This window comes from Triticum aestivum, chromosome 3A, assembly GCF_018294505.1.
Source record: "Triticum aestivum cultivar Chinese Spring chromosome 3A, IWGSC CS RefSeq v2.1, whole genome shotgun sequence".
Classification (NCBI taxonomy): domain Eukaryota; kingdom Viridiplantae; phylum Streptophyta; class Magnoliopsida; order Poales; family Poaceae; genus Triticum; species Triticum aestivum.
In genome coordinates, this window is record NC_057800.1 from 400,751,684 (window position 1) to 400,770,094 (window position 18,411).

Sequence of the window (18,411 nt, forward strand, 5' to 3'; positions counted from 1 at the left end):
GATGCAACAATAGCGAATAACTGGAGGGCACCTGGCACATCGGTCATGGGGCGTTACAACACTCCACCACTATGAGAGGATCTCGTCCCGAGATCTAGAATGGCACCGGAGGGGAAAACGGAAGAGAAAGAGAAGAGGTAAAACTAAGTTGCTCCTTTGACAAACGAGTGAAACCAAAGAACCTTGAAAAGGTTAAGCCATTTCGAGAGAAGAATACAATGGAGATGAACGAAGTTGAAAACACCCCGTTAGGAAAGAGGAACAAGGAAGAACAAATTCGGACAACACTCAGGTTGAAACGGAAGTCAAAAACTTGATAAAATGAAAAGATCTTGAGCAAAAGGGCACAACACTCTGGTTAAAACAGCAAGCACGAAAAGAAAATTATCTTTGATGAAACAAGATGATGGTTGAAGAAAGCAACATCACAATACCTCCGGAACAAAAGAATAGAAGATAGATAATTGCCATAGGAGAATTGAGAAGAAAATGCCAACTTCTGCCACAAAAGAGCTTGAAGAGGCATCTTTAGGGGAAGGGTCAAACGGAGTTGTTGGAACACCAACAACGAAAATAATAGGCTTGATATGGTCTTATAGAAGGCATCCCAACGTTATGAGGTGACAACTTGCCACTCACGGAAAAGATTGGATTGATAACAACGAGGAGACGAGAAACTTATTTCACCGGGAGGATAAATGAAGAACTTGGATCATTTATGAGCACCACAATTAGCAATGATCCTTAGGGAAAGCTTAAGGTGAAATATAGCCCAAGATAACTCCAATGACGAGATTGATGGATTTAAAATATCTCATTCTTGGTAACTTGTGAATCATGAAACACGAAGGAAAATTACCAAAAATGACATAACACCACCTCAAAAGATAAGATAGAACGAATTGGACTTTGGGATGCAAGATGAATAATGCTTGAACTCCTCTGAAAAGAATCTTGATGAGCACTTCAAGAAGGAATTAAATCCTTGATGAATCATCATGTAGAACCTCCCTGAAGAACTCGGGCAACAAAAGAAATGATCAAACGGAAGGAAAGAGAGGTCGAAAAACACAAGGTGAAATGTTGTAATGCTTTAGATGTATCTCTGAGATGATATAATTGCGAGAGCTTGGAACTCCGGAAAAGAAAGATGAGCTATTGAAACCAAGAATTTGGTGAGCCTCCGGAATAAGGAATTAATCACTTGGATGAACAAGAATAAGAATTATGTTATGCTTATCCTTCACCAATTAAATTGATGACAATGAACGGATTTAGCATATTGCTTATTCTCATAGAAAGGGTTAAGATGGATGTAGCACAAACTTGAGAATGGTCTTCAATGATCCACCGGTAGGATTGAAAAGAACGAAAGAGTTGATATGATAAATGAATGACGAGAAGTCTTGAACGAACCACCGTAAGAATTGATTATGAACGAAGTAAAGATAAAGAAAAACCGAGAAGAATTATGAAATGAACGAAGATACTTGAGAGGATTTAGATACATGAGAACGAAGAGATCACGAGCCGAAAAGAGAATGTTTGAACGATGCACCGGTATGATTAGGAGAATGATAGCTGAAGGCTGAGAATGAATAAGTCTTCTGAAATGATGGGCTTCGGATAATCAAACTGAAAAGACTCCTGAATTGCTCCGGATAGGTGAAAAGAATATCTCGCAATCAAAAACAATTATGAGAGGATGACATGAAGCCAGAGCCATGAATCTTGAAGAGAATGGAAAAGATTGAGAGCAAATCTTCTTCGGTCTTCAAATGTTGAGAATACCGATGAGAAACACCACCAAGAATTATTTAGACACTCTGGAATGAAGAATGGAAAGGTTGAGCCAACGATGAAAAGAATTTGACAGATCTTGGAGAGGACATTTGACTGATGATAAATCATTCTTACGTCAAACTTTGAAAAGAAATTTGAGAGTAGCTCCGGGAAAATTAGAAGAGTCAAGTAAGATCCTGGAAAAAGACCTGTGGGTTAGGGCCCTCTCAAAAGGAACACCATTGAATGATTTACAAGATAGATTGCGCCGGTTGAATTAAATGGCTTGAATGAGATAACATCCTCGAAAGATCTTGACCGAAAGCAGAGTAGAGACATGAATCTTCGAAATATCTTGAGCACTACGGAACAAAAGAATAGCAAGAAGTGGATGATTAAGAGGTGCGCTGGCATGAGAAGGTATTTGAAACAAGGAAAAAGGGGTATCATCAACAAAGCTTGACTTGGATCCACCGGAGAAGAATTAGAATGGGTAAAGATGTACTTGAGGTTCCGTTAGGATCTTCATGAAAATCACTGTATTGATGGAAAAGGAAAAGAGAGACTTCTCATGAATAAAATGGCTACTTGATTAAGACATCTGAGTCCTTGAAGAAAACAAGGTGGGTGGGTGGGAAAACAAAGGCAGCTTGGGACGGATGAAACAAACACCGTTGAGAAAGCTGAGATTGAATCCTGTGGATGTTGAAGTGATCGGATCCATTTGAAGAGAAACACACCGGTTGAAAAGAATTGACATGACAATCTCAATTATCAAGAAGGATTAGTATTCACATAGAGATATGAGAACACCATTTAGGAAAGGTATGGACTCAACATTTGACTTCGAAGCAACTCGAATACCACAGCTCAAAACAAAACAAAGGATTGGCTTGCAGAATAAGCCGGAACAAACATATGATAGAGATTTTGTCCGAAGTTTTCATGGTGGGGCCTACACGGGCTCGATCGTTCAGCACCATCATGTACAAGGCAGTGCACATGACATACGAAGCGTCCCCGAGTCAGCATAGACAAGGACTCTTTAAGACACAACGAGACCACTGTAAAACCGACCATGAATAGGCGGACCACTAGACGTTGAACCCCAATTTCATATCATACATCTGTCGGAAAAATATCCTAAGAGCTACTTGATTTCCCACTTATAAACTCCCGAAATTTTCCGGTTATGCAATCAGGTGTTGGGGATACAGGGGAAGCATAATATCTCACCCAAAACTAACAAATCCTACATCCAGCTGTATCCATCCTTCAACACATAACCAAGAAACCTTCGGAAATCATCTACCTCAACCTTCAAAAAGCATCCGTTATACGAGTTATGGCAATACTCCCGAACTCCCGCCCCAGTACTGGGTGGCGTCGAGGTTATCTCACCAACAACTGCATAAAAGAGATTTTCGATGTCGACGAACTAAGCTCAGGTATTCCAGAACTGCAATGATAAAATTGTGACGACAACACCTCGGAGCTCAACTCCCCGGGACACTGCCACAACCCCTAAATGTCAGGAGGCACCAAGAACAATGTTCTGGTCACAAAACCATCGGAATGATTCCAAGATACCCGCGTGATCCTAAATTTTTTTAGTGAAATTTGAGAAGAGAAGAGTCAAAACTCTACGTCAGGATGCCTTACCAGAGCGATGAAGGGACTGGGGAGTAAAAAGAATTCCTAAACTCTCCGATATATAATTCCTAAATGACTCAAAACATTTTTTTCTAGACTCAACTCGTCCGCTAATTCGATCAAGCAGTGGGGGCTCCTAAGGTCGGGGAAGGCTCTGATTACCAACTTGTAATGCCCTCGATGCGGCTATATCTCCCACGTGTCGAAGCACAACTTAGAGGCATAACCGCATTGAAAGCAATGTCGCAAGTGAGGTAATCTTCAAACAACCCATGTAATACATAAGGGGAAAAGATACATAGTTGGCTTACAATCGCCACTTCACACAATTACATGAATAAAGCATTACAACATCCAAATACAATCAAGGTCCGACTACAGAACCAAAATAAAAGAAGAACCCCAAATGCGACACGGTCCCCGATCAACCCCAACTGGGCACCACTACTGATCAACTAGAACGAAACAACACAAAGGACAAGATCTTCACCGAGCTCCTCCTGAGCTTGGTTGCGTCATCTGCACGGACTCATCGGCACCTGCAAGCTGGTTTTGGAAGTATCTGTGAGTCACGGGGACTCAGCAATCTCACACCCTCGCGATCAAGACTATTTAAGCTTATGGGTAAGGTAAAGGTATGAGGTGGAGCTGCAGCAAGAGACTAGCATATATGGTGGCTAACATACGCAAATGAGAGAGAGAAGAGAAAGCAAAGCATGATCGAACAACTATGATCAAGAAGTGATCCTAGAACAACCTACATCAAGCATAACTCCAACACCGTGTTCACTTCCCGGACTCCGCCAAGAAGAGACCATCATGGTTACACACGTGGTTGATGTATTTTAATAAAGGTCAACTTCAGGTTTTCTACAACTGGACATTAACAAATTCACATCTGCCCATAACCGCGGGCACGGCTTTCGAAAGTTCAAATCCCTGCAGGGGTGTCCCAACTTAGCCCATCACAAGCTCTCACGGTCAACGAAGGATATTCCTTCTAGCGGGAAGACCCGATCAGACTCGGAATCCCAGTTACAAGACATTTCGACAATGATAAAACAAATCCAGCAACACCGCCTGAATGTGCCGACAAATCCCGATAGGAGCTGCACATATCTCGTTCTCAGGGCACACTCAGATGAGCGCTCCATACAACTAAAACCAAACCTCGAGTTTCCCCGAGGGGGCGCTGCACAGGACTCTAGTTTGGACCAACACTCAGAGGAGCACTGGCCCAGGGGGGTAAAATAATGATGACCCTCAGGAGCGCGACTCCCAAGGGAAAAGAAAAGGCTAGGTGGCAAATGGTAAAACCAATGTTGGGCATTGCTGGAAGAGTCTTATTCAAGGCGAACTGTTAAGGGGTTCCCATTATTACCCAACTGCGTAAGGAATGCAAAATCCGGGAACATAACACCGATATGACGGAAAATAGGGCGGCAAGAGTGGAACAAAACACCAGGCATAAGACCGAGCCTTCCACCCTTTACCAAGTATATAGATGCATTAATTAAATAAGATATAATGTGATATCCCAACAAGTAAACATGTTCCAACAAGGAACAACATCTCCATGTTCCAACAAGGAACAAACTTCAATCTTCACTTGCAACTAACAACGCTATAAGAGGGGCTAAGCAAAGCGGTAACATAGCCAAACAACGGTTTGCTAGGACAAGGTGGGTTAGATGCTTGGTTCAACAATATGGGAGGCATGATAAGCAAGTGGTAGGTATCGCAGCATAGTCATAGCAAAAGAGCGAGCAACTAGCAAGCAAAGATAGAAGTGATTTCGAGGGTATGGTCATCTTGCCTGAAATCCCGCAAGGAAGAAGAACGAGTCCATGAAGAAGACAAACGGACGTAGTCGAACGGTTCCTCACAAACGCGACGTTAACGGAAACAACTCGAAGAAGCATCACTGGAAAGAAGCAAACAACATGGTAAACAACCAGCACAAGCATGGCATGATGCACAACCAAGTATGATGCATGTCCGGTTTAATGAGGCATGGCGTGGCAATATGCACAAGCAATCCTACAAATTAAGTGGAGCTCAATATGCAACTCCGTTCCATATTGACGAAGCACCACGTGACTTATTTAGTTCGATCTTGTTTATGTACTCTACAATATTAAATGTTGTTAGCATGGCAAGAGGTGAAGCATAATGAAACTATCTATCTAGGCAAGTTTAAATGAGGCCAGAAGCAACGAACAACAATTCCGGTAAATCCCCATATGCATATATTAGGTTTGGAACTGTTCTGCCCTAAACACAATTTTAGAGTTATTAAATATGCAAAGCAAGGTCACCATGTTAAACTAGGCAAAATTCTACCCCATTTACAAATAAAGATTATTAAATTTGGAGTTACGGTTATTTAGTTATGAATTAAAACATTTTAACATGGCATAGGAGCAAATTAAAGCAAACATCACTTTAAGCATTTTAAACATGGATGAAAATTGGAAATTATTTAACTAGACAAAATTCTAAGCAAGTTTCATATATAAAGTTTTAATATGATGCATGGTTTGTGAGTTTTAAAATGCATGAAGTGCAAGGGGGCTTTCTATAAAATAGGCAAACTCCTGGATATTAGAAAAATTCGCATAACTGAAAAAAAACATCTACGGGCCGAAATTGTTGACGCTGGGCTGTCTCACCACGGGCTTCAACTCGGCTGGTGGGGAGGAGGAGGCCAACAGAGGGCAAGTTGGGCCGGTAGATGCGCTGGGCCTTGGCGCTCTTGTAGCCCACGCAAGCGACGAGGAGGCACGAGGCAGCAGGCGTCGCCCTTCTCTACTCGATGCAGAGACTGAAGCCGACCGCGGTGGCTTCAGGTGGGACAGGGGACGACGTCCACACGGGGAACGCAAGGAGGTGGCGGAGACGGGTGGATCCAAGCGGGTGACGGAGTTTTCCAGCGAGGTGGCGCACAGGCGAAGCTGAAGGAGGCGGCGCATGGAAGGTCCCGGAGCGGGACGACGAACTGATGCAGGGCAGCAGCAGGTTCAGTACAGAGGCATCGACCTCCTGCTCGATGCAGTAGCAAAGGGACGGCAGGGCTGGAGCGGACGCAGCAGCGGACTTGGCGCGACGGCGGGGCTGGAGCGGACGGAGGGGGTCGACGCAGACGGTCCAAGCAGGCGCTGCTCCTGTCGGCACGCCATGGCTCCTGTCCTGTGAAGGTTCAGAGAGAGGGACATAACTTTGTGAGGGGAAGATAACAAGGGGAGGAAGGAGAAATAAGGGGAGGCGGCGAGGGCCCTGGCATGATTGCAGCGGCGCTGCTCCGGCGAAGCCGTCTATGGGTGATGGTTCTCTGGCCGAGGCGCTCGGGAGGAGGAGCTCCAGCAGGAAGAAGAAGAAGAAACAGATCACGGAAGGAAGCAGGGGAGTTGCGGCTTGGTCCAGCCGGGCTCCTGCGGCTCTCCACGGTGGTGTTTGGCGACGGGGGCTCGGGCGCTCGCGGCTGTAGGAGCTCTTGCTCCTGTGGTCGCGGACGAAGGCGGCTGCAGGGCCGAAGGACAATGGGGATGCAGGGGTGCAGGGTTGAGGAGGGGCGCACGAGGAGGAGCTTCGGGGAAGCAGGCGCTCGGGGTCGAGTGTTCCTGCTCGGAACGACGAACAGGTTCAAGGCCCGCGCGAGGTTAAGCTCTAGCAGGCACTCGGGCACGGGAGCAAAGGCAGCGCCTTGATCCATTCGGGATCGGGCGCAGAGTCAATCTGAGAAGGAGAGATGGGGTTTGCTGGTTGGTGGGATGGGGAAAATGAGGAGAAGGCGGGATCGATTGGGTGGATCGGGCAAGATACCGAGGAAAGGGGGAGACCAGGTGGGCTGGCGGCAATGGGCGGAATGGACTGATGGGACATCCTAGGATTAGGGTTAGGCTCAAATATAGGTAGGGGATTAGGTTAGGGGCTACCGAGTCCCTCCGATCCAAATCAGATGATCGGAAAAAATAGGCTTGGGAGACCAATAAACAAAACGGAGATGTTTTGTAGATATTTGGGGATGATCCGGACACAATGGTGGCGACAGTCCGGGTCGGGTCCGGGACAACTTTTCGGACGCGCGCGCGAGGGGGTTTGATGCAGTGAGCAGAGAGGGTTTCGGACCGTGCGGTCGCATTGGACAACTCCGGAAGCGAAGAGGGGAAGGAGGATGGACTAGGTGTGCTGTGGCGAGACTGTGAGGGGGGGAAGAGAGAGAGAGCGGGCCCAGCATCTGTTTCCGGAGACCGAAAACGTCCGACGATTTGACCGACTATATTGCCGCTATAGTTAACCGTTGGGGCATCAAACGGACTCCAAATGCAATGAAATTTGGCAGGCGGCCTACTGACAACATAAAAACACCGCATGCCAACTTTCAACTCATTCCGAGAACATTTTCCGGCCACTTATAAAATAATATTTCGGACATGCCGCGGGCGCGTGCAAGTGTGGTTGGGCTCGGGATGGACAACGGGCGGAACTGGGGAACCCGGACGGATGCAAGTGTTGAAAACATGATGATGCAATGACAAGATGCAACAACAGCGAATAACTGGAGGGCACCTGGCACATCGGTCACGGGGCGTTACACTTGTTCTGTGTGACTTTGGTTTAACCGCCTGGAGTTTTAGTTATGTCGACCGCAGGTATGACAAAAGTGACATGCCCCATCTTTGACGGTCACGAGTATCCCAAGTGGAAGGCCATGATGAAGAAACGCCTCATGGCGATGAACAGTGAGCTGTGGACCGTCACTGAGATTGGTCTGACCGATCTGTGCAAGATGTCGGAAGCTGATGACATTCACAAGTACACTCTTCTCAACCTCACAGCGAAGGATGTCATCTGCTCCAGTCTGTCACAAAATCAGTTCAGGAATATCATGCATCTCGATCATGCGAAGCTTATCTGGGACCGTCTCTCTGGGGTCTATGAAGGTCATCAAAACTGTAATGATCCTTGGTTTGAGGACTTCAAGGAAACTCTCAAAGCGATGACATTCGAACCAAAATCATCATCTTCTGCATCATGCCTTATGGCAAAAGATGCTGAGGTAACTGAATGCTACCTATCCGAGTCTAGTGATGATGAATCTGGTGATGAATTTGGACCCAGCTATGTGAAACTTGCTTCCCTTGCCACTAAACAACAAAGAGCTTTGGAAAAATTTCACTATATGCTAAACAACAGCGATGATATGTTGGGTGAAGAAATGGATCAGTCAAAAGCTTTGGCTGAAAGTCTTCAGAGACTTCATACTAAGTATGACACCCTTCAAGATAAAAACATAACACTCTCTTATCTAATCATGAGAAGCTTTCCTATGAATTTCTTCAAAGAAAGCAAGACCTTGAGAAGCTAAGAGTGAGTTATGAAGATCTTCAGTAGGAGCGCGATTCATTACTTGCTCAACAAATCAGTGCATCTCAGGAAGAATTTGTTCCTCCATGTTTGAAATGCATTGAACGTGAAACTGCTAATCACCTGAATGTTCAAATGCTGCTAATGTTTCAAATTCTTCACATGCCTCTGCTACCACTAATTCCTCATCTGAGGACATTTCTAGTATCACTGACGATGCAGGGCTGAAGGAATTGTACACGACAGGCATGTACAAAAGCCTCAAAGGGCATCAGGCTCTTTGTGATGTGCTTAAAAAGAAGATCCTCAACAGGAACCCTAGGAAAGAGGGTATTGCCTTTGAGAGGAAACTCAATGCTGATGGTACATATTGGAAGCCTGAGCAGTACCCCAAAACTACATGGGTTGCTGCAAAGGGACCTCTAGTTGATCCATCTAACTTATCTGGATTTGCATGTGAATCTCCTCATTCTGATGATGAGTCAATTGACTCCAACTATAAACTATTCAAAAATCAGAATGGTGAAGTATTTGCTAGATATGTTGGCACTAACTGCAGGAACGGCTCCCCTATGAAGAAAATCTGGGTTCCGAAAAGATGCCTTGGAAATCTTCAGATGAATGTCATCATGACGCCACCTGTGAAGAATAGGAACCCAGATCAAATTCTTCATATGGACCAAAGTCTTCATATGGATTCAAGTCCTCATACGGACCAAATTCCTCATATGGATCAAAGTCCTCATATGAACATCATCGTGCTAACTCGTCTGTTTCGCAGGGAAGATCTAAGGATTATGGATATGTGCATTATTCTTCAAATCATTATGTCCATAAGTCCTTGAAGAATTTCTTTGCATACTCTTATGCTTACTCTAACCCCTCTTATGTGAAACGAAATGGACTGGCTTCTATGCCATCCTTATCGTATGGAGCTCACAGAATGATGAACTCTTTGCCACCCCTTCAGATGTGGGTGGTGAAGAAAAAGAACTAATCTCTTCTGCAGGGTCAGGTCTCCAGACGTACGTAATCGTCTGAAGAATTTGCTGGAGACCTGAGCATGCCTGATAGGACGCAGGCTAATCATGAAGAAATGAACTTTCATTTCTCACGTCCTCATATTGCTTTATCAGTTCTTTTACTTGATGAAATTGATCTGATGAATTTATGTCATATTCTTCACTGATGAAGTATATGAGTTTGTAAGCTGCACTAATTCATCTGCAGGATGATCAACCCAAAGCCACTGAGTGGGTCCTCGATAGTGGATGTACAAACCACATGATTGGTGACAAGAATCTATTGATGGATGCTCCATTATCTCCGTAGCATCTAAAGCATATCATCTTTGCTGACAAAGGCAAAAGTCAGGTATTGGGTCTAGGTAAGGTTGCGATTACAAAGGATCGACACATGGACAAAGTCATGCTTGTTGAGTCCTTAGGATACAACCTTATGTCTGTCTCAATGCTTTGTGATCTTGATATGGTTGTTGTCTTTGGCAAGTACCGTTGTGTTGTAGTTATGGAAGCTGACAATTCCAAAGTCTTCGAAGGCTTTAGGAGAGGAGACCTGTATATTGTTGATTTCTCTACATGACCACAACCAGCTGTGTGCTTACTTGCAAAAGCTTCAGAAGGCTGGATCTGGCATCGACGACTTGGTCATGCAGGCATGAGGAATTTGCACACGCTTGCGAAGGAGAAGCATGTCATTGGCATCGAGAATGTCAAATTCCTCAAGGATCACCTATGTGGATCCTGTGAAGCTGGGAAGATGACCAAGGCCAAGCATCCAGCGAACACCATCATGACCACCACTCGCCCATTTGAATTGCTTCACATGGATCTCTTTGGTCCTAATCATTATTCTGCTATTTCAAATGAAGCATCTCAATATGGCTTTGTTACTGTTGATGATTATTCTTGCTACACATGGGTACACCTTGTTACTTACAAACATGAAGTGCAGGAAGTCTTCAAACGATTTTCTCGAGGGATTCAACCAACTTTGGTGTGAAGATCAAGCACATCAGAAGTGACAATGGCACTGAGTTCAAGAATTCTGGTCTCGATGACTATCTTGATGAACTTGGTATTACTCATGAGTTATCTGCTCCTTATACTCCTCAGTAGAACGGCGTCGTGGAGCGCAAGAACAGGACTCTTGCTGAGATGGCTCACACTATGCTTGATGAATACAAAACGCCTCGTCGTTTCTGGACTGAGGCAATTGATACTACGTGCCACATCATCAACAGAGTATATCGTCACAAATTCTTCAAAAAGACTGCCTATGAACTCCTCACTGATAAGAAACCCAATGTAAGTTATTTCAAAGTCTTCGGTGCTAAATGTTGGATTAAAGATCCTCATCACAACTCAAAATTTGCACCGAAAGCACATGAAGGTTTTATGCTTGGTTACGGAAAGGACTCGCACACCTACAGAGTCTTCAACAACGTTCTTCACAAAGTTGTTGAAACTGTAGATGTGCGGTTCGATGAAACTAATGGCTCGCAAAGAGAGCACCTACCTACTATGATAGATGAACCAGCACCTGAGGAAACTATCAAGTTCAAGGCTACTGAGGATGTCATTCCTACTGAAGAATCTGCTGAAGAATTCATTCCAGAACATGAAGAACGTCGAGCTAATGCACCTGAAGAAAATACTGAAGAAAATGGTGCTGAAGAAAACGCTGATCAAATTCTTCAACGGCAACCAGCTCATCCTCGCATTGCAAAAGAAGTGCAAGTTGAAAAGATCATCAATGACATCAAAGTGCAAGGTCCTCTCACACGCTCAAAAGCTTCACATTTGTCTAACTTTTGTGGGCACTATGCTTTTGTCTCTATTACAGAGCCCACTAAGGTAGATGAAGCATTTCTGGAGCCTGAGTGGATTCAGGCCATGCAAGAAGAATTACATCAGTTCGAGCTCAACAATGTCTGGGAACTGGTCAAACGTCCAGATCCTCGCAAGCACAATATCATTGGCACAAAGTGGATCTACCGCAACAAGCAAGATGAAAATGGCCTTGTGGTGAGGAATAAGGCACGGCTTGTAGCTCAAGGCTACACACAGGTTGAAGGAATTGATTTTGATGAAACTTTTGCACCTGTTGCTAGACTTGAGGCTATTCGCATATTACTTGCTTATGCTAACCATCATGATATCACTTTATATCAAATGGATGTGAAAAGTGCATTCCTCAATGGCAAGCTTGAGGAAGAAGTATATGTTGCTCAACCCCCAGGTTTTGAAGATCCAAAGAATCCTGACAAAGTCTTCAGACTCAACAAGGCCCTCTATGGCCTCAAGCAGGCCCCACGGGCTTGGTATGATACTTTGAAGGAATTACTCATGACGAAAGGCTCCAAACCCGGTTCACTCGACCCTACCCTTTTCACTAAATCTTATGATGGTGAATTTTTTGTGTGCCAAATATATGTTGATGATATTATCTTTGGCTGTACTAACCGACGTTATAGTGATGAATGTGCCTATATGATGAGTGAAGAATATCAAATGTCTATGATGGGAGAGTTGAAATTCTTCTTAGGTCTTCAAATTCGTCAACAACGCAGTGGCATATTCATATCTCAGGAGAAATACCTCAAGGATGTACTAAGGAAATTCAGCATGCAAGATTGCAAAGGCGTCAAAATTCCTATGCCCACAAATGGCCATCTGTGCACTGATGAAAATGGTATTGACTTCGATCATAAGGTATACCGCTCTATGATAGGTTCCTTATTGTACTTATGTGCCTCTAGGCCAGATATAATGCTTAGTGTTTGCATGTGTGCCTGATTTCAAGCTACATCGAAGGAATCACACCATAAGGCTGTGAAGCATATTCTTCGATATCTAGCTCACACACCAACACTTGGGTTATGGTACCCCAAGGGCTCGGCTTTTGATCTCATTGGATATTCTGACTCTGACTATGCTGGTGATCGTGTGGACCGCAAGTCAACATCTAGTACATGTCATTTCCTCGGACGATCTTTGGTCTGTTGTTCCTCGAAGAAACAAAATTGTGTATCACTATCTACTGCTGAAGCTGAGTACATTGCCGCTAGTTCTTGCTGTGCCCAATTGCTATGGATGAAGCAAACTCTCAAGGACTACGGCGTCAACATGAAGAATGTGCCTCTCTTCCATGACAATGAGAGTGCCATCAAGATTGCTCATAACCCAGTTCAGCACTCGAAGACAAAGCACATTCAGATTTGTCATCATTTTCTTCGTGATCATGTGTTGAAGGGCGACATTTATATTGAGCATGTGAAGACAGAAGAACAGCTAGCCGATATCTTCACAAAGCCCTTGGATGAGAAGAGATTTAGCAAGTTGCGGTGTGAGCTAAATATCCTAGAATCTTCGAATGTTCTTTGAAAAGGACACTTATCCAAACACTTATGCAAAATTGATGACTTAGATGTGCAACAGATGAAGAAAAGTTTTTCCTCAATCAATGAAGAATAACACTCTTAGTGTGAAGAAATTAATGAAGAATTTGATTCTCAGAACCCTACGATAATTGTACGCGGTGTCTGAAATCATCATTCTTATACGGTGGGTCACGCCACCACCAAAAGTTGAAATTCCTCAAATTATTCATATTCTTGAACTTTGCATAGTCTTCACTGGTTCCATCGTTTTTCTTCATTGGCTATATATATATATATATATATATATATATATATATATATATATATATATATATGAGTTTATGTCCTCTACAACATTCACTTATTGCTATTTCTTCAAGTTGGTTTTCTGCTAAGTGAATGTGATCGGACCCTTCCCCTCTATGCTATAATCAACCCAATCTGTTCACAAATTCTTCATGTGCGTTCTATTTGAAACTCGTTCAAAATCTTCATTGTGTCCTTGTCAGCTAAAGAAATTGCGAACGGAACTTTAAAACCTATCTTATCGAAATTTTCGGCTTTGCCGCTCAAACCGTTCCGCATCCCACGATATACTTATCCACTCACCCACGATCTAACATGATCTCCACCTCTCACCACGTGGGTGACACATGTCATGCGAATGAGAAGGGTCAGGGGCACGTTCTTCCAATTTCTTCGGGCGAGCAGTTTTTCACCGTGGCTATAAATACCCCTCCTTCCCTTCCTCACTTCTTTTACTCCGCTCGATCTCTCTCCAGCTCGAGCTTCTCAAACCCTAGTGCCGCTGCTACTCCATCGCCGCTGGTGAGGAAGAGCTTCATTGCCTCGACCTCGTCGCCGACATACTAGCGCCGACCGCGGAAATCTTCACTCCGCCGCCACCGTAGCTGTCTTCCTCCGCCAAATTAGGGCGTGGAAGATCTGCACAGACGAACATCACATCTCCTCACTCCAGTTTGTCGTGTTCTTCGTCCAGGGTAATTAAAATTTACTTTTACTACCCTCGTTGATTTGAATGATTATCTTCAAAATCTTCAAAGGTGTTTTTTCTTCATAGATTCACACACTAAACACCTCACAAGTCATCTGTTCTTGATTCGTTTCTCTAAGCCATGTTTTTCTTCAAGATTCCTCAAATGTGTGGATTTTTAATCTACACATCTCTGGAACCTAAGGCAAAGAACGCTTAGTGAAATTCTTCAAGACTCATCTGGTCAAATTCCTCTAACTTGTTCTTTTTACAAAACCTTCTGAGAACGCATATGACCTCTCCAAATTCCTCGCAACTATACTCTATTCATAGGTACACATGTCAGTTGCTAAATCACTAGGTTCTCATCAACTATACTCTGTTCATAACCAAGAATGAGTGCAAAGTGCGCATTCAGAAGATAGAGAGGAGATGGGCAAGAGAGTGGAGGGAATACAGATATGTCACTCCTAAGTACATGAAGAAATTTGCACTCAATACTCCATGCCCAAGACCTCCATTGGCACCTGGCCAAATCGCTGATCCCACCAGCTTCAAGTGCAGTGAGGACTATCCTAATGAATGGGCCAAGCGCCAAGCCAAGTTGGCTAAGCAAGCCAGAGAAGTAGTGAGGAAATTCAATGAAGACTCTGTTGCTGCTGCTGCCTCTGCTGAGGCCTCTGCTGTCAAGCCAAAGAAGGCTATGTCAAAGAAGCCTGCGCGCAAGCCAAGTGCTTCACCAACAATGCCCTCAAGGCCAAGTTCCTCAGCAATGCCCTCACGACCAGAATCCTCAAAGCCCTCAGTTGTTCTGACTAAATCCTCAGCACCTGTGCATCTCGCCTCGTGCCAAAGGACTGCAGGCATCTCCATTGCCTCGGGTGTCTCAGCTAGTTCCTCAGCCGCACCAAGTTCCTCAGCTGGCCCCTCACTGCTGAAGACAAAGGCCACTTCTGGACGAGGTCCTCGCCCAAGTCCTCAAAAGAAACAAGTCGCTTTCCAAGTACCGTCTGAAGAAGACGAAGCTGATGATGATGAACTTGTAGAAATCATCAGAGACAGGCAAGTCAGGGCCACTAGAGCCAAAGGATCAGAGGTGCCACTGCTTTTGGATCCCAAGTTGATCCTCGACTACATTGATGTCTGGCACAAGGACCCCAACACTCCCTTGCCTGACTTTAAGCTGACTCCTGGCCAGAGTCACATGCTGACCCACTTCATTCAATAAGAAAAGTGGAAATTTGAGAAGGCTAGGCAGAATAAGAAAGCGCAGTACAAGAAAGAGCGCTATCTGAAGAAAAACGTTATCTCTATGACAACTGAAGAACTTGTCACTATTCAGACTGAGATTAAGAAACTCAGTGATGACTTTGACACATATCGCGCTGATTGGCTTGGAGCCAAGGTTCATTTTGTGAAACTTCCGGATAACTTCACTTCCAATGTTGCAGCCCCAACACAACAGGAAATTCCTCAAGCTGAAGCATCTGCTCAGTCACTGAAGAAATTGCCAGGGCACCCACTAGTGGTCCGCCTGAAGAAACTGAAGAACTCAGGGCAACTACATCAGTTGTGCCTGAAGAAAATCAACCAGATTCCTCAGCTGCTCCTGCACCAACTTCAACTCCAATCCTTCCATCTACATCGGATGTGAAGAAGACCAAGGCTGCAGAGCATGCTGCAGTAAAGAAAAGGAAAGCATCAGCTGCTTCAGATTCTTCAGCTCCGAAGAAAATGAAACCTATGACAAGTTCATTTGCAAATCCGATTGATGTTGTTCCCATCTCAACCAGGCCATCAAAGGACCTTGTTCCGTTTGATGAAGAATATGTGATCCCCAGCAGATCTGATGAAGAAACTCCTTCTGCTGCTTCGTCTGAACCGTTGGATGAAGAAATTGAAGTGGATGCGATCCCTTCAACACCTATCATCTCCTCGCCTATGCCTCAGTTCACAGCTGAAGAGGCTGGCATTTAAGAAATGGAAGATGAAGATGTGGACATTGGCTACTCCACACCCGTAATCAGGGATGAATTCTGGAAGAGTCAGCATCCAAACTCACCAATGTTGACCCCTCTACAGCAAATTCCTCAGTCCCCCACACAAACTGTACATATGGGCTCTGAAGAAACTCATCCCACTGCATCTGTCCATGAGGAAATTCCAGCCACTAGCACTGAAGAAACTGCTGCTGCTGAACAACCAATGATGCAGACTGTCGCTGAGGAGGAACCAGAAATTCCTCAGCCTGAAGAACCTGCGATTGAGATTCCTGAGGTCGTGGTGCAACTCACTGACACTCCTCTGCCGAAGCCAAAGGACCCATTCTCACGCAAGCAAAAGTTCAAGGCTGATGATTTCTTCGGCAAGCACGTATTCTTTGAAGATTACAACCCATATAACTCTGCTCGCATTAGGAAGAGGCGTTTCTGGACTGCTAGTCAAGCCAATTTCTATTCCTCAGTGCTGTTCAACAAGGAGAAGATCTTCTACCATGAGCATATTCCTCACGTCGATATGGAATCTCTGCCATGCTTCGCACCAGTCCTCAGTGTTCTTCACGATGCTGGACTGCTAAACTTTTGCTCTGACATCTGCGATTGGAATGAAGAACTGATTATTCAATTCTATGCAACGCTGCACATCACTGGAGATGCTGGATGTCTAAAAACACTCACTACACTGCACCAGCCTCTGAATTGCTTCGTGCTCTACCACTCAGTCCTCCCTTTGAAGAAGCTCGCTGCATCTACAGTGAACCTAAGCTCACACATCATTACATGCAGGTGCTGATGAAACCTTTGCAGCCAGGTCAGGCACCAAGAACCAAATTCCTCGTGAAGGAATTGTTGTACGTGCCCAGAACTGTCTATCGTATTCTTACGAGGACAATCAGTCCTATCAAAGGCCATGACTCATCTGATGAGGAAATTGTTGGCATCATGAAGAATCTGGTATTCAACATCGTTCATGGCATTCCTGTCAATTATCACGATTTCTTCATGAGGACTATGTGTTGCACTGTCTCCGTTTGAGTTGAAGCCTTATGCACCTTGGATTATGAGATTCCTCAGGACAAGGTCTTTACTCAACTACAAAGCTGATTTCTAGAATCACCTCAGCTACTTGCCCCCAATTGAAGTCCTCAAGCAGACATATTCCTCAGTTGATGGAAAGGGCAAGGCACCAGCTGTAATAGATGAAGGCATTCATCCATTGGATGGTCAGTTTCGCAAAGCTGCATCTTATTCCACCAATGATGACTCTGCCACACATGACTCTGCCAATGCACCCAAGTCCACTCCTCAAGCCACTGCTCCGCGCGTGATGACTGACCGTGAACTTCTACTTAGTCTTCACCAGAAGGTGGATCGAAATTAGAAATGGGTTAAGCGTCAGTTTGGTTCACTTCTTCACAACATGACTGCCACACACAATGTAGTGAAGAAAAACCACTACTACCTCCATCAAGTCTTCGGTCGCACCTGGGCAATCCTGTCACATCTATATGGTGAAGAAGATTTGAAGAACATGGGTCTCAAAGAAGATTTTGACTGGTCTGCACCTCCACCGAAGAAATTCAAGAAGGTCAAGGTTCCTTCTCCGGTGGCCAGCTCATATTCTTCATCGTGCGACACTGATGAAAATGAAGACTTGGACGACACTGCGGCAGGCCCTACTACGACAAACGACCCCAACAACACTGGTGCTCCTTCTTCAACTTGATATTCTTTAGGGGCGTTAGTCCTCATATTCGATCCTTTTGGTCATTTGATGAGAAAGGGGGGGAATTTTGAGTTAGTCTTCAAGCGGGTCTTTCTATATGGGTGTTTTTTTGTTAAGTTACAACTCTCGTTCTTCTGCGACTTTATTGGATCGAGTTGTAAACTTAAACCCGATGGTGCTCTGATACTCTTGATACATTTTTCTTCATGCTTATTCCTCGTTAATGTTATTGCACGCATGCTGAATTACATCAGTCACCATATTTCATCATGCATTTCAAATGCTTCACTGTTAGATGTCAAATGCGTGTATGAATTACAAGATATAGGGGGAGATCTCCATGATTCAACTCTTCAAGTGTGCATTGCTTCAAAAGCAAATTCCTCACTATGCACATCTTCAGGGGGAGTTCTTCTATATCTTGCAATCAAATTCCTCAATATTAGTAGTTACACTTCATATGTTTATCCCCGTTGAAAACTTAACC